Here is a 16,229-nt window from a genome sequence, read left to right on the forward strand (position 1 = left end):
ATTCTTCTATATGTTAAAAAAATGTAACTTGCTGTCTGCTTTATTTTCAGCCCTGCAACATTTAGAAAAAATGATTTTTTTTTTCGAAAGCTTGATTGCAAAATTTATTTTGCAAAACCTATTAAACCGATCTTAATGAAATTTACAGTATTGTTTTACTGTATCATAAAGTTTTTCTGGGTGAAATACGAAGGTCCTAAGTGTAGCATAAATGGTTGAAAAACATAAAATGCGAATACTTGTTTTTTTATGGTTTTTTCGCAATTATTGCTATTTTGCAGCAAGGGTAACCATTTTTAAAATTTTTAACTAATCCTACATTGTAGGAAATTTAATTACGCAACTTTTATGTCAGTGCAACTTTTCTCGAAAATGAATACTTTTAAAGTTATAATCAAAAACCGAAAAAAAAAAATCGAATTTTTCCTTCATTTTTTGACATTTTGATTATTTAAACAATGTTTTGGCCCTTTTGGAGGATAATTTACATATTATTATACGAGTTATTTTCAAGCAATTTCTGCAAAAAAATATGAGTGACCTCTCAACATCCAAATGTACTAATATTTTTACAGATGCGGCCTGGTCTATTATTGGTTACTGGAACCAAAAGCACAGATTGTAATACATAACGAACCCTGTTCAGAACTTAAAATCAGCAGAGGTATTAGGCAGCAGGAGCTTTGACGTCCTCTCTGACGTCATCTTCAGAGTTTCCGGCATCTCAGTCTCCTGAGTTTCCAGACACTACACTCTATAATACTCACTACAATACAATATTGTAGTGCCAAGGGCCTTAGTTGTCGAGGAATTTAAGCTAAATAAAAAAATATTATCTAATGACACATTTGTAAATAAACTGTTTATGTTATTTAAAAATTTATCTTACTAAAATGTTATTTAAATTAAATTAAATATTCGATCATTTAGGTAGGTAATTAAAAAATTTTCTGCATTATTTCTAAAAGATTATTCCAAAAAAGAAAACTGTTAGACAGATCAAATATAAAAAATCACACACATTTTTGTTAAAAAATTGAAAAAATCTAACACATTCGTTCAAGAAAAGCATAGACTTCATCGAATAAACGGTTTTCGCCCCACGCTTCTCTTTAACGAATGTGTTAGATTTTTTAATTTTTTTAACGAATGTGTGAGATTTTTGTAAATTTAATCTGTCTAACAGTTTTTTTTTTCGAATATTCCTTCGAGTTTGAATTTTTTTCATCTTGTGCTTTTTAGTTGATTTTTGTATAATATTTTTAATTTTAGTCACTCGCAACTAAAGAAAAGCGTTTCTTAAAATTTTTTTTTCATATTTTTTTATTTTTTACTTTTTAGTCTTACACTTTTTAAACACTAAAATATATGTATAAAACATATGATGTACAAACATGAAAAGTAGTCGAAATCGGCAAAAAATTTGAAACTATTGTTTATTTATGAAGCATAACGTAATGGTAGGGGAGAAAAGTATGCTAAATGTGCAGTCACTCAAGCGTTATGGGGACCTATTGGGCTGTGAAGAGTAGATTCTAAAACCAAAAAAAGTTAAGTTCCATTTTAGTGGGGACGTTACATTTTTAATTTAATTTTTCATTTCCAACAATCGTTTTTGAAGTTATACTTCTTTACCGGCGATAGAGGGTGATTTTTTTATATGTTAAAACCTATCAGCCCGGCGCATGCGCATTATAACTTTGTTCTGATTGGATGTTCAAATGACATGTCAAAAATTATCCGATATGGCAGCTGTGGTTTGGAGGTAAAGGTAAAGGTAAACAAATGTATAATATATTAGTTTTATTGTTGTGAGGACAGAAACAAAAAAGTTTATAATATTGTAGTGACTCTTAAATAGTTTTTAAAAGCAACAGGTACGTAATAATTGTTAATGTATCATGGGTATAAACCTACCTATTTGATCTGCCAAAATACATAGTATGTAATACTTTTATTTATATAATTTGATTACCATCAAAATTTCTATCAATATTCACCTAATATATTGTTTTTTTACTCTATGTTTTGTTGTATTTTTTCAATTCTAAATCATTTCAATTCAAAATTAAAATAATTTGATCAATTTTCAAAATATCAAAATATCACAAGTTTAATCCCTTTAGTTAGTCGATCTTCGTAAATAATGACACATAGTGTCTGTGGCTAAGCGGAGAAGGCGAATGAATTCCAATACCAACCGCTCTTATTAGCGCTGGTTCGAGTCCCAATAGAAACTTTCTTTTTTGTTTTTTTTAATACATTTTATGATTGTAAGTATATTTATTATATAATTGTATTTTCAGAAAATACGTATCTAGTTAAAAAAAATTTCGACAATTAATGTTCAGACATCATTTGTGGCTTGTTTAATGTGTTTGTGTGTGTTTTATTCTTTTATTATTTTAATTTTTGGCACTGTTCTAATAAAAATGTTTGAGAAGTAGTAAGTATAAATTAGTTTAATATTTAAACAAAATATAAATAAAAAGTATATTAATTTCGTTTAAATCATATAATAGAAGTATAACTTCTTACGTGCGTACAAAGTACACATACATTCTTTTTTTTTAGATTATAGCGCCATCTATCCATAATTCGAAAAAATGTATCGAATAAAAGTTACTTATTTTTACGTAAGGAATCCAAATCTGCAATAAAAAATGGGGGCTCTCATTTAAGATTTTAAGGTAACCCCTCACCCCACCTCCGTGGGGGGTCGTGTTTGGTGCCATTCGATAGATTTTTCAAAAATATTGAAATTGTGTATTTTTCAGTTTTTCGACGTGATGTTCATTTCGCAAAATATCGCGGGATTCGTATTTAAATTTTAAATTTACCCCTCTCCGTGTGAAGTCGTGTTTGGTATCATTCGATAGATTTTTGAAAAATATTGAGCACGTATTTTTTAGTTTTTCGATCTGTCATTCATTTTGCGAAATATTCGCTTTTTCTTGTGAAACTGTGGGACTCACCCATTTCCTTGGCCCGCTCAACTCGTATATTTTTGAAATATACACTGTTTTGCATGTACTTAACTTACCTTATCTTAATCTGACGAGTTTTTCTAAGAATAGATTTTTTCGCCCCCCCCCCCTTAACGAACTCCCCTGCATTAAGAGCCCATTTATGGTAGAGGTACATTATCAGGGTACAATGTTTCTCCCATGTAATAATCTCACCCGCTCGAGTAACTGCCAAAATCCCCGGTTAGACTCCCCTACCATAAACAATTAACGTAAAAAGTGAAATTATGTATAGTTCATATAATTAGCTACATTCTGTAAAAGTTTCAAGTTTCTTCATTGTAAAAAACAAGAGAATTTAAGCATTTTCCATTAAAATCGTTTTTTTTATTTAAACAATTAATAAACATAAAAAAATTATTGACTATTCGTGTATTGCTCCCGCAAATGCATATGTCTGCAAATTTTCATTCATTTGCAATGAAAAAAAAGCTGTCAAATTAACGTCTAAAGATTTGACCCAAACGATTGAACTAAAGAAAAGCGTTTAAAAATGTGTCAATATTATTTGAAAATGGTTGTATATTTTTAATAAAAATGTTTATTATACAAATATAATTTATTTATACAATAAATGAATAAATAGAATGTGTTTGTTTTGATGCTTGGTTTTTTTAGACGGAAAGAAGAATAAGAAGAACTATGACACGCCATGGTCTCTTTTTGGCACGACGCCATGTCTATTTTCTGATTACACCCTGTATATCACACATGATATACGTCTGCTGTCAATTGAAAATGGTGCCGGTCTTAGCTAAGTTCATGCTTTGACTAAGCTTGGCCGGTGATGCAGATCCAACGCTTACCGACATTGGCGCCAGTGACGTCTGAGTTGGACTTTGACCGTCTGGCCCAAGCGACCCATACTCTGCTATAATGAATTTTATAAATAAAATTTTGATCCACCAATGGGCTCTGCTTTATGTCCATTCTTGGCACATATATTTATGGATGATTTCAAAACATTTATTATTCCTAAACGAAATTGAACATCCACACTATGGTGGCAGATAATGTAGATGATGTGTTCTCAATATAGTCTCATGAATCAGAGTTGTTGGATACATTTCTAAATAATATAAATGACACAGAAGAGGCACTAATATTTACCATGGAACACACTACCTTTCACTATGTTTTAATCTAAAAGAAGAAAACTGGATATGAGACTCGAGTGTATAAAAAACCAACACACACCAACAGATATCTAAATATTACAAGTCAAATCACAACATCAATGTTAAAAAGGGAATCATTAAATCCTTATACGCTAGAGCGAAAATTACTTGTTCTAACGAAAATTCGTTCTTAGAAGCAAACCTCTTGATAACATATTATATTAAGTAATGATTTGTCTTTTATAGGTAAATAAGAAATTTTCAAGAATAGACCAAATGGAACAGAACCGTCTAGAACGGGTTTCTATAACATTCACAATAATAATACGAGGAAAATAACAATACCATACATAAAAGAATTATCAGTAGTAATTGCACAAGAGTTCTAAAATTCTATATTAATTTTAGAGATCGAGTGCAATTTGTTGCGATTATTTCATGAATAAAACTGTTTAAAACCAAAATTTTATTGTATTCTTTTTTTCATGATCATCTTTCAGTGCGTCACAGTTTTTCGATTTCTTTCTAACGCATTAAATTGTATGTGGCAGAAAAAAGGCACGTCTGTGATTACAGACATTTAAAACATTTATTCTAGCTATTCTGGTTGTCGATAGATGGCGCCATAATAAAAAAAATATTTTTTTTTAATTAGATAATAATATTACAAATATATTCTGTATACTATATAAGACTATACAAATCAAAGAAAATACCATTTTTTAAATGCAAGAAACACATTTGATTTGTTTTTATTCCAAATTGAAAATAAAATGTGACAACTGTCAGATTTAACTAAAATGTCATGTTAAAATAAATGTCATAAATGTGTATTATCACGGACTTACCCTTTTTCCTATCATTTGTTAAGCACCGAAAAATGCTCATGAAAAGGACTATAATTTATTTATGTAAGTACAAATTAATACTGTTAAACACACAGTTGATATAAAATATTTTACGGTTGAAAGTCATCACTTTTATAACTTTTAAAACACTAATTGTCATTAATGTCACTGAATGTATTTTTTCGTAGCAACGAAGGGCATCTGACGTAATATACTTGACGACGGGTTATTATCAAAAATTATCACCTTAATTTGCATTTCTGTAGCTTTCTATTGGTCGGAATCTCCCATGAATGAAATAATCGAAAAAATTCAAAACGATACGAAATAATTTTAACATTTGAACAACATTCAAAACAACAAATACATTGAGATCTATTTTATCTAAGAATAAACCTAACAATGAACAAGAAAGAACAAAGAATTGTATTTATAAAATATATTGTGAATGCGAACATTTTTATTTATGTGTAATTTCAAGACTATCAAACATTTGAATAAGTGAACATCATTAATCTTATATTAGAGAATTTTATAGACCGCAAATGTGTAAATACTCATGCGAAAATGAACATAGAATTCAGAGGAAAGATTCAACTATAGTTCTGAAAGAAACAGATGGTAAAATAAATCAAAGACGTATTTCAAATTTTCCTTCTGCTTTTTTGTCTTGCACTCAACACTACTATGCTGATGATACACAACTTTATATGTCATTTAATTTAGACGAGTGTGAACAAGCAGTTCATGCAATAAATTATGATTTATTAAATATGCAGATTTTTTCTCAAAATCATTGCCTAAAACTGAATGCGTCCAAAACTCAGGCTATTGTTTTTGGTAGATCCTCTCATCGAAAAATATTTTTAGAAACTTACTCAAATAAACTGCTTTTAGAAAATGGTAACTTAATTTTTAGCAAAAAGGTAAAAAACCTGGGGGTTTGGTTGGATGAAGACTTAAGATTTACACACCATGTTAGTCTTTGTTTACAAAGAGCATACGGGGTACTTAAGCTTCTATACCAAAGTCGTAATATATTAAACAGTGCTACCAAATCCTTGTTGTGTGAATCTTTAATTTTATCAAAATTAAATTATTGCGATGTGCTTTATAACTCATGCCTTACTGAGACTGATTCTAGGAGAATACAGAAATTACAAAACTCCTGTTTGCGATTAATTTTTGGAATTAGAAAGTATCAAAGTATTAGCCATACTTTTACTTTAAATAAGTGGTTAAACATGAAAGACCGCAGAAAACTTCATGCTTTATGTTTCTACCATAAGATTCTTCGGGAAGGGGTACCTCCTTACCTATACAATAGAATAACTTATAGAACTGATGTCCATAACCTCAATCTAAGACATAGGAACACTCTCTCTTTACCACGTCACGTAACGCATTTTTTCAAACGCTCATTTTCTTTTTCAATTGCGAGTCATTTGAATAATTTTGATTATGATATTCGTACATTATCCGGACATAGTTTTAAGGAAAAAATGTTTAAATATTTGTTATCTGAGCAGTAATGCCAAGCCTACGATTTTTAGAGTACCTAATTTGCATACTATTTAGTAGTATCAGTATATGTAAGTATATTTATATACAAAATATAGTTTTTCGCCCTTCTATTAGGAAATGGGGGTTAGGTGGAAGAGCAGCTGTACATTGCTGTCCTTCAATGATGTACAAGCTGAACCTCGCCCTACAGACCAATTAATATTTTTGTTTTGTTGTATAATTTTTGGAATACTAATAAAGACATTTATTATTATTATTATTATTATTATTTTAAAAGAGTAAATCGGTAGAAAAAACATATCACTATTAGAAGTCAATAACATACCGAAGATACATCGTTTACGTTTTAAAATAACATGCGTATACATATGTATACAAAGCATACCAAAACAGTTTGGTGTTAATATTGAGAGTAAACTTAATATAAGATCAAATACTTACCATTTGGGATAGTATCAAGAGTTTGTTACTGGTTTTTTCCTCATCTTATGATCTACTTACTATAGGATCACTAACAAGAGAGTTTTACTGTCATCATTGCCTGTGGTTGTATTTTTAAAGATAAATTACATGCTATGATTTTTCTGACAGATATTCGTAAGTTAAAGTTGATTCATGTAGTCGAATGATTACATATATCTATTTTCCAACAAAGTCGTTCCCGGAGCGCAACTCATGAGTTAGTTACATTTTTTAATAGAAGAATTTTTGATCAAGCAACAAAAACAAACTTTGTTTAATTTATTAATGTTTTGTATTTTGGAAACGATTTACGAAGTGGAAACGTGAAATAAACTTAATTTTAAAGGAAAATAGTGACTCATTCCCAACAAAAATAGTAAATTGCATTAAGATGCCACAAGAAAATAGCTCCAGAACAATATCTTACCGCTCAATTAAAAGTACAGACTCAATGCAGTTTATGCCTTCGAGCTAATCGACTTACTACTTATATAAATTGTTTTGAAACTTCGTCATGCAGTTTTGTTAGAATTTTCATAATTTCTCTTTGTATAAACTGTTAGAGCTTTATTTTAAAACCAGTTAAGAAAGTAAATTCCCACGAGAAAGATCCACCATATTGCATCTAAAGCTTTTCGAAATGTCGCTAAAACTGTTCTAAGAGTTTCACGAGCTAGGAACGTTGCTCCAAGAAGACATTGGTGAAAATCTTTATCGACACTAACTACTCGAGAGGGAAAGAGATTTCTTTTTGAAAGATGTAAAACAACTAAAAAAATTTCCTTCGTAGTATGAAATTAGTTCGCGTTTTCGTAAGATATATTAGACACTAAATGAGTGAATGAGAAACAAAAAGTGAGTGAAGAACTTTGTCGCGTATGTAGCGTAGAACGTTGTAGCTTCGGATACGACAACGTTGCTACAAGCCTAAGAAAATCTAGTTAATCTGAACATAATACGTATGTTCAGACATACGTACGTACCCAGGTTAAAAAAGCCTGATAAATAAGTAACTCGGTTGTATAAAGAAATCAGAGAATTATTTCTCAAGTAGTTCATGTTTTTGCTTATGGTTATCCATTCTCTAACTCCCATCTTCTGAAGGTCCGCAATTCTCTGGTTCTTCAATCTTGTTTTCTATCTTCTCTATTTCGATTTTCTTGATAGCAGCTTCTAGATTTGTGCTTTCTATATGTTCCACTCATCTGAGTTTTTGTGCTTTGATAAATCTATAGCGACACACGTCATTTATTATTTTTAGTTGCTAATTTTAAATATTAACTTTCTTTTCTAAACGAAAATAATATGGGCCATGGGTCATTTAAAATTCACATGTGTTTCGCTCCTAAAATACAAAACCAGATTGTATAAAATTAATGTTTTTTTTTTGGGAAACAAATTCCCAATTAAATAGTTACCTTATCAGACCTTAATAAATCACTTTTGAAATGCATTCGAATACGCTTCTAAGGGCCAGCCTCTTTATGTCAATAAATTAGTCTTTAACTTAAAACCACAGATGTGTGTTTTCAGTCAGTCGATCCACAACAACGAGTCGATACACAACCCTCGCTGGGCCAAACAATAACAACCCTCTTACGAGATATAAACGAAGCACGCTTGTTTACCCAAAAATAAATAAATATTACTGTTCGTTGTTTTTACACTTATTTTAATTTAAGTTAATTGATTCCGTTAACCACCAATGGAACAAATCTGACGATGTTTTCTCCTTTGAAAAGTTCTTTTACTTCGTAGTTCATCAGTTTTCTTAATTCATTATTACCTGATTTTAGTGGGCCTGCTATTCTCCGAATCATTTTTCCTTCTAGGTTCCTCAATCTCATCTTTCTGTGTCAAGCACACTTTAGCACCACATGTGATTAATGGTCTAATTATTGCTACTCTGTAAATTTTCAGTTTAGTATTCTAAATAAGCTTCTTATCTTTGAGAAAGTTGTATTTCCAGTAGGTTTTGTTTCTTGTCAGGACTGTCTCATTGATACTATGCTATTATCGTTAGGTCCATTAACTGAGACAGCAAGATATTTAAAGGGTTCTAACTTTACAAACTTATACTCGCCAAAATTTAACTTAAGTACATTAACTGTACTTTTTCTTGAGCATATATAACATGTAGTCTATATCCCTAACTTATACGAGGCGTTATACAAAAATTATGCTCATTTTCATAGTTAATTTTTTCGTGAACAGATTTTTGCTTTATTATTTTAGATATTTCTTTAGTATTTACACAGTTGTGCAAATGTTTACTCAAACTTCTTTTTTGTCCTTAGACCAGGTGAAAAAAAAAAGAAATGTTTTTCTTATGTTAAGTTTGTGACATCCTGTAGGAAGGATGAAGTACAAGTCTAGGAGGTATACATCGGAATCGTATTGTATTATGTTTTGTAGACATTTTGTTTTTTGAATCTCCCTGATATCTTTAGAAACAAAGAAAATAGGTGGTTTGACTCTTTAACTGAAACATCTAAATTAACAATAAAAAATAATGAGTAAAATTTAATAAAAAGTTTTTGTCCTGGTAAAAGGTATATTAGTTTAAAAAGCCGCTATAGAGCTTCAAACATAGAAACAAAACGTTTTCGCTCTGTAACAAGAACATCATCAGTGTTACAAGGACATGGTGAGCCATCCAAAAATACAAAGGTTAAAACCTTTAAAAATAGACTAAAATATTATATAAATGTAAACATCGTAAAATTAGATATAATTATCATACATCGTAAATTAAATATGGATAGAATTCCTGTGGATGTGGCTTTAGGGCAACATAGGTTACTAGGTAATAAAAAATAATGGTTATCAAAACTCTAAAGACATAAAGACACATATAACGTAAACAGTTTTTATCAACACCTATAATAAGAGTTATTAATTGTCAACCAGGTAAGCGGTATGCACAGGCAACACAAGAGAGACGAAATTGGCCCCCCTTAGATCAAAAATCGACCCGTTTCTTCATTTCCTTAAAATCCAATAAATACTGCCAAATATCGAGGTGGACTGTTTTCTTTGGCCCACACTGTATGAACTACCTCTTATAAAGAGCCATACCTACTTTGAGCCCTGAATTTTTACCCGTGCGTCATCATTTAAAACATACGAAATAAGTCGATGATAAGTCGGAAATTGACATTTACGTCACTTGCTGTTGCGTTTAGTAAATTTCAATTTTCGACTTATCATCGACTTATTTCATATGCTTTAAATGATGGCGCACGGGTAAAGATTCAGGGACTCAACTGTATTTCCTTTTGCAGACCATAAAAATCATATTCAATTTCTTTCCAAAAACGTTTCCATCTAAGTATTATTAGTTACTATGTACTACTAGTACGTTATTCTTCTTACAAGTGCATATGTTTCGTTTTCCTCTATTATAGTTCCTCTTTATTTCATTTCATCTTTATATGGATAACCAGATCCTACTGCATTCTAACAGCTTGATGTTGACTTGGGAAATATATTAGAAATATTAGTAAGTATTCTCCCAAAGATATGTATATGTCAACTGTCGCCTTCTAATGCGTTAAAGAATAAAATTGTATGGACAAATAGTTCAAAAATATATTCTCGTTTAGAAACGGTTCTGCCTTTATATGCCGTGCATTATACTTTAATACATACAAGGTATGTTGTTTCTTTGATATGGTATATGATTTAGTTATGTAGCCGGATATTTGAGATTGTCGCAGAAGATAAGGATAAAAAGCAATTGTTAATACTCCCACTTAATCATCTGTGGCGATAAAATATTAAAATTATATCCTGCATATCATTAGTATCTACAGGTAGGGTTTTAGTTATTAATGATATCGAACTGATAGTATCTTTACTTAATTATATTTGAAAAATAGTCGACTGTATGCTCACCCTCGTTAGGTAAATTATTCCCATCCGTTTTTTGCGAATAATATACAAACCAGAATTAATAACAAACTAACACAGCCGATACCAGTGGAAAGAGGCATACGTCAAGTAGACTCGTTGAGGCCGCTGCTGTTTAACCTCATCATGGATGAAATTATTTATAAAGTCAAAAACGTGAGTAAAGGGTCCAGAATGGGTGAAGAAATTATCAGTAGTAATTGCACAAGACAATAGATCATGGGAAACACACTTCGCAGAGCTATATAGATGCAAAGAAAGCCCGGAAGAGGAGGTAGGCGCAATGGAAGACATTAGAGATAATGAAATAGGGATTCCAACATATGATGAATATTTAGCTGTCATTCAAAAAATGAAACAGAAAAGAACACCAGGCCCAGATGAAATTCCCAATGAGCTAATTAAAAACGGAGGGGAAAAGTTATTAACAAGCATATATAACCTAATAGTTAGAATATGGGAAGCAGAAGAAATGCCCGAGGATTGGAAAGAAGGCAGAATTATACCAATATTTAAGAAAGGAGAAGTAACAAACTGTAACAATTATAGAGCAATATCTCTACTGAGTACAACATATAAAATTCTAAAAGCCCTCATCAAACAAAAACTCAATCAATTCACAGAGAAAAAAATTGGGGACTACCAGCAAGGATTCAGAGAAGGCAGATCCACTACAGATGCGATCCACATAGTTACACAAACAATCGAAAAATGCCACGAATACAACATAGAACTCCACATCCTCTTCGTAGACTTCAGACAAGCCTTTGACTGTATTGGAAGAAATAAATTATTTATTGAAATGAAAAATCAAGATATACCAGCAAAATTAATCAGATTAGCAAAAATGACCATGGATGGAGCTCGAGCTAAAGTAACAACAGAAGAAGGTAGCACAAAATCAATTGCAATAGAAACAGGAGTGCGACAAGGCGACTCCCTGTCAACCACATTATTCAACATAGCACTAGAAGGAACAGTCAAGGCCAGCAAAATTAAAGGAACTATAGCCCACTCCTCAACACAGATAGTTGCATATGCAGATGATTTAGTTCTTATGGGAAGAGACAAGAAAATATTAAAAGAAGCAGTAACAATCCTGGCAAAAGAAGCACGGAAAAGAGGTCTAGAAATTAACGAAGGAAAAACAAAATATCTACTCTGCTCTAGAAGAGAAGATAACAGGATAAGAGAAATCAAAATAGAAAACTACACTTTTGAAAGAGTCCAACAATTTAAATATTTGGGAGTAATAGTGAATGGCCAAAACAAGAGAAGTGAAGAAGTAACGGAACGAATACTAGCAGGCAACAGAACATACTGGAGATATCAGAGGCTTCTGAAGGACAAGAACTTATCTAGAAATACAAAACTGAAAATATACAGAGTTGCAATCAGACCAGTAGTTACGTACGCAGCTGAGACAATGTGCCTCACGGAAAAAGATGAAGAAAAATTGAGAATATTCGAAAGGAAAATCCTCAGACGCAGTATGGGCCCGATAAGAATGGACAACGGAAAAATGAGAAGAAGAATGAACCATGAACTAAGAGACATAATGAAGGGAGAAGATATAGTTAGATTTATTAAAGCACAGAGGCTGAGATGGCTGGGACACATAGAGAGAAGTAAAAACGACCTACTGATTAAGAAGATCACCAGATGGAAACCAGCAACTGAAAGACCAAGGGGAAGACCCAAAGAGAGATGGGAGGACCAGGTGATGAGAGATATCAAAATTCTGGAAGTGAGAAAATGGAGGGAACTATGCACATATCGAAATGAGTGGAAGAAATTGTAACGAAAGCCAAGTCATACAATAAACTTCGACAACATACAAGTGGAATGCGGAGTGATTCACCGCAATAAGCGAATCTGAGAGCTCTAAGTAAGAGCGGCAAACATTCCACCCGGAATGAAAAGCCCTGATGATGATGAATTGCACAAGGGCTCTAAAATTATCGATTTTTTCCCGAGTGACACTTTGACAATTTTTAATTTCACGGCCCGAAGGGGAGTGAAATTATGTCAAAGTGTCACGAGGGCAAAAATTCGATAATAATTTTAGAGATCGAGTGCAATTTGTTGCGATTATTTCATGAATAAAACTGTTCAAAACCAAAATTTTATTGCAATTTATTTACGTAAGTACAAATTAGTACAATTAAACACACAGTTGTTATAAATATTTGACGGTTGAAAGTCATCACTTTTATAACTTTTAAAACATTAATTGTCATTAATGTCACTGATTGTATTTCTTTCTAGCAACGAAGGGCATCTGATGTAATATACTTGACGACGGGATATTATCAAAAATTATTACCTTAATTTTCATTTCTCTACCTTTCTATTGGTCAGAATCTCCTATGAATGAAATAATCAGTAGTAATTGCACAAGAGCTCTAAAATTATAGAATTTTTCCCGAATGACAGTTTGACAGTTTTAATTTCACGACCCGAAGGGGAGTGAAAATATGTCAAAGTGTCACGAGGACAAAAATTCGATAATAATTTTAGAGATCGAGTGCAATTTGTTGCGATTATTTCATGAATAAAGTTTCAAAACCAAAATGTTATTGTAATTTATTTATGTAAGTACATATTAGTACAATTAAACACGCAGTTGTTATAAATATTTGACGGTTGAAAGTCATCACTTTTATAACTTTTAAAACCTTTAATTGTCATTAATGTCACTGAATGTATTTCTTTCTAGCAACGAAGGGCATCTGATGTAATATACTTGACGACGGGATATTATCAAAACTTATCACCTTAATTTTCATTTCTGTACCTTTCTATTGGTCAGAATCTCCTATGAATGAAATAATCAGTAGTAATTGCACAAGAGCTCTAAAATTATAGAATTTTTCCCGAGTGACACTTTGACAGTTTTAATTTCACGACCCGAAGGGGAGTGAAAATATGTCAAAGTGTCACGAGGACAAAATTCGATAATAATTTTAGAGATCGAGTGCAATTGGTTGCGATTATTTCATGAATAAAGTTTCAAAACCAAAATTTTATTGTAATTTATTTATGTATGTACATATTAGTACAATTAAACATGCAGTTGTTATAAATATTTGACGGTTGAAAGTCATCACTTTTATAATCTTTAAAACATTATTATAGAGTAATTTTAAATAGTGTTAGATAGTAATTTTAGAGATCGAGTGCAATTTGCTGCGATTATTTCATGAATAAAACTGTTCAAAACCAAAATTTTATTGTAATTTATTTATGTAAGTACAAATTAGTGAAATTAAACACACAGTTGTTATAAATATTTGACGGTTGAAAGTCATCACTTTTATAATTTTTAAAACATTATTGTCATTAATGTCACTGTATGTATTTTTTCGTAGCAACGAAGGGCATCTGACGTAATATACTTGACGACGGGATATTATCAAAAATTATCGGGTATAATATCACAAAAGAGTGAGAATAAATTGAAAATAATACGACAGTTTTTCGAAAATTTGTTGTCTGGCAATAGACAACTATTGCCCAATGACAACAAAGAGTAAAAATGAAGCATTATTTTCTTATTTATTCTTACTGTCGTGTGATATTCGTAAGATTATTTTTTAATACGTATATTATGGATATTTTCTTAAATGTGACAGTTGTCAAAACTAGGAAACTGGTTGCCATTAAACAGAAACAATCTACTTAAAAAAATTCTATCGGTAATTTTCTACAGTAGATAATTCTCAGTATAATTTTAATCTGATTGGACAGAATTAAACACGTGATCAAATATCTTACTATACGATTGGAAGTTGAAATCATTAAAAACTAATCAGTTAAATTTTTATTTCTGTAGCTTTCTATTGGTCACAATCTCCTGTGAATGAAATAATCTCTATAGTATGCTATGCAGATGATGCCATAATTATTGCACAGAGTGAAGATGACCTTCAGAGGCTTTTATATCAATTTAATATAACAGCAAGAAAGTCCAACAAGTAAACAAAGCCAACAGAATAGTAGGATGTCTTAAACACACTATCTGGCGCAACACACATCTACGGACAGAAACAAAGGCCAAGATCTATAGGAGAGTACTTAGGCCAATAATGACTTACACTGCAGAAACAAGACGGAAACGTTGAAATGAAAATAGTAAAAGATATCACAGGAAAATCATTATTATAGCTTCGGGATATTCGATAAAAATATCGATATTGTATTGATATCGTATCGAAAATCAATACGATACCGATACAATACATACCTTAGCAATATTAATGTCGATACAATACTCATTATCTGAACTCAATACAATACTCTTGTATTACGCTTGCCTGAATATTATTGAGGATATCGATATCGAGAAAGACAAAGATTTATAAGACGCACAAGCGCGTATGCTCTCCATTAGTACGAGAGATAAGGACGATGAACCCCATAAGTCAATTAATTTCGATATTTTATTTTTAAAATCGTCAGACAATATCGCTGTTTTTAAAACTGAAATTGAAAACTACTTGCAATTTCCAAGACCTGTACCAAACACAAATATTTTATTATGGTGGAAATCATCAATGTAGTAGTGTTTTCCACATTGTATCTCGGTTGGCTAGGGATATTTTGTGTGTCCAAGCGACGTCCGTACCAGTCGAGCGGCTTTCTTCTGAAGCAGCGCTGATACTAACGAATAAAAGATGCTCTATAAAAGATAAAAGTATCCAAGAACTCATTTGCGTGAACAGATGGATGAAGAGCTCCTTAGAGGCTAATATTTGTGAAGTTACAATGTAATTTATTCTATTTTTTTTTATATTTTAAAAGATTTTTTCTTCTTCTTCTTCATGTGCCGTGCTCGATTATCGAACGTTGGCTATCAAATTGGCTATAGCAATTTTGTTAACGGCAGCTCGGAAAAGGGATGCAGAGGATCTGTTATACCATTCTCTCAGGTTTTTAAGCCATGACGTTCTTCTTCGACCTGGCCCTCTTCTTCCGTCTACCTTGCCTTGTATTATTAAATGGAGTATATTATATCTCTCTGGGTGTCGCATAACATGGCCAAAATATTCAAGTTTTCGATTTTTAACTGTTCTGACGACTTTTCCCATCCGGTGCAAAACAACTTCGTTACGAACTCTATCCACCCAACTTATTCGTAGGATTCTTCGGTATACCCAAATTTCAAAGGCTTCCAATTTCTTGAGAAGAGTATCTGTTAAAGTCCAACCTTCGACACCGTACAAAAGAGTAGAGAACACATAACATCTCACTAATCTAATTTTAAGATTCAAAGTAATGTTGGTTCCACATAAAAGTTTCTTTATCTTAAAGAATGCAGCTCTGGCCTTCTCTATACG

The sequence above is a fragment of the Diabrotica virgifera genome, chromosome 6, assembly GCF_917563875.1.
Source record: "Diabrotica virgifera virgifera chromosome 6, PGI_DIABVI_V3a".
Classification (NCBI taxonomy): domain Eukaryota; kingdom Metazoa; phylum Arthropoda; class Insecta; order Coleoptera; family Chrysomelidae; genus Diabrotica; species Diabrotica virgifera.